Here is a 2,625-nt window from a genome sequence, read left to right on the forward strand (position 1 = left end):
TTAACACTTGGTAGACTATATAACTTCTACATCCATGGTGGTGACATTAACACTTGGTAGACTATATAACTTCTACATCCATGGTGGTGATATTAACACTTGGTAGACTATATAACTTCTACATCCATGGTGGTGATATTAACACTTGGTAGACTATATAACTTCTACATCCATGGTGGTGATATTAACACTTGGTAGACTATATAACTTCTACATCCATGGTGGTGATATTAACACTTGGTAGGCTATATAACTTCTACATCCATGGTGGTGATATTAACAGTTGGTAGACTATATAACTTCTACATTCATGGTGGTGATGTCGGGCAGGTTCCTTGTTCCTTGTCAATCATTTACTTATTGGTGAAATCAGCAACCAGACAATATCTTTAAGTAAATCAATCATTCATTTATTAATGTGGTTGCAGACAGAAGTTGACAACGGGAACACAGCATGTATGTTTCAGAGTAAGTTCTGCAACCCACCTAAGGGCACAGCTGATTATATACATGTGGTCACTACCTGGTGGTATAATCACCTACGTCAATGTATGTGTGTATCAATAAGCTGAGGTTACCTTATAAAGTAACCTGGTACAGTAGCTTCTGTGAATTCATTAGCATTGTCCACTACCACACAATATCAACATGTCAAAACCAGACAGTGGTTACTTCTCTTTATCTAGTTTCAGTCTGACTCAGACCCAGCCTGCAAGCCCACTCTCACATCAGCCAGGGCCTAACCACAAAGACTAATATAGACTCAGACCCAGCCTGCAAGCCCACTCTCACATCAGCCAGGGCCTAACCACAAAGACTAATATAGACTCAGACCCAGCCTGCAAGCCCACTCTCACATCAGCCAGGGCCTAACCACAAAGACTAATATAGATGCTTGTACAACGTATAGTGGCAGAGTTTAGACACATAGAAACAGTATCTATTATAAGGCCTGCAGCAAAACATATGAATCTTCAAGTCCCCTTAATCACTAATGGGGAGGGTCTTTGGGACCCACCCTCTACAATGACATTAACACTTGGTAGACTATAGAACTTAAATATATTGGTTGTTCCTGTTGGGTAGCAACTTCACCAGCTTGTTGTTGTTGTTGTTGTTCTGAAGCATCTTGTGTGATGTTGGTCTTGAGGGGAGAAGGTGAGAGAAGATGGATTCTATTCATATGCTGTCCAGCTTCTGAAGAACGTATGGTGCTAGAATGGAGAAGAGATCAGTAAACAACAGAACGTATGGTGCTAGAATGGAGAGGAGATCAGTAAACAACAGAACGTATGGTGCTAGAATGGAGAAGAGATCAGTAAACAACAGAACGTATGGTGCTAGAATGGAGAGGAGATCAGTAAACAACAGAACGTATGGTGCTAGAATGGAGAGGACATCAGTAAACAACAGAACGTATGGTGCTAGAATGGAGAGGAGATCAGTAAACAACAGAACGTATGGTGCTAGAATGGAGAGGAGATCAGTAAACAACAGAACGTATGGTGCTAGAATGGAGAGGTGAGGAGGTCAATAAACAATACATTTAGATTCTCTCCACAACTAGACAGTTACAGTACATTTGACCTTAAAGTAACATCCTAATTGTATATATACTTACCTATATAGACACACTTCCCAGGTTTGACAGAAAAAAACTTGCTACAAAGACTATTTTCCTGACTGTCTCTACTGATGGCCTCTAACAGCAGAATAAAATAAGTGGGATATTTAAACAGCACTGAAACAGAGCAGGTTGCTAGTTGACGATGTGTTGTAAATTGTTTCAATGCTCCCATCTACAGATCTTCTAATGTATTGTAATACCACATGTACCAATACAGTAGAATAGACAGTGACACTGTGTAATGATACAATGACCCTCCATCCAATGTTCTGCTGCTGTTGTGCAACATTGTGACGCCACTGACATGTTTACAGGTTGCCATGCCGACGAAAGAGAAGGTGTTTTCATTCTGTAACAAGGCCTTCACTTCAGTCTGGATGGCTGGTTGACTGCAGACAGGTTACACAGTATCAGTGGAGGTGTTAGGCTGTTTCTGCTCTCCTCCCAACTACTAATGGAATTGTCCTGCCAATGCAACGTATGAAAATGTATCCAGTCACTACTGTAAGTCTCTCTGGATAAGAGCGTCTGCTAAATGACTCACATGTTCAATGTAATGTTCAGTTTGACAATATCAATGGAATAGACCAAAGCAGAGGCATGTGTTTAGATATGAACAGATATCTCGATTGAGAATAATGTCAGTATTTAGCTACGTTATTAGCTGTTTTGCTCACCAAAGGTGGAACAAAGTGAAACTGTTGACGTCAAAGCCTCAGTTCCGGGAGAGTAGTGGGTGAAACCATTCACCTCGGGAAAAGGGGTGATATAAATAACGTTTCCTTTCATTATGTGTTACTGAATTCATTAAGATATTTGCTGCCATTGTAGTAAGGTTGGTAATACGAGAGGTCTTCGGACCTACCATTTTTGTATAATTTTCTTTGAAAGAACAACTAGTAGGTTTTGAGTGCTTCTCCCCTATTTGGGAAGTTGGTCTGCCCGCTCCTCAGTCTGACAGATATTCTGAGAGCAGGTTCGAGTCCTCTTCCTCTGTA

At 40.7% G+C, this 2,625-nt stretch overlaps 1 long non-coding RNA gene across 1 annotated transcript; it reads right to left on the reverse strand.

The window, feature by feature from the left end:
* Window positions 1-388: 388 nt before the first annotated feature.
* LOC135567232 (uncharacterized) lies at window positions 389-1,950 on the reverse strand. The gene is made up of 2 exons (XR_010462294.1): window positions 1,622-1,950; window positions 389-1,214 (listed from the first exon to the last, which is right to left on the reverse strand). It is a non-coding gene; the product is annotated as an uncharacterized LOC135567232 (long non-coding RNA).
* Window positions 1,951-2,625: the final 675 nt, after the last annotated feature.

This window comes from Oncorhynchus nerka, unplaced genomic scaffold (genome assembly GCF_034236695.1).
Source record: "Oncorhynchus nerka isolate Pitt River unplaced genomic scaffold, Oner_Uvic_2.0 unplaced_scaffold_2327, whole genome shotgun sequence".
Lineage (NCBI taxonomy): Eukaryota > Metazoa > Chordata > Actinopteri > Salmoniformes > Salmonidae > Oncorhynchus > Oncorhynchus nerka.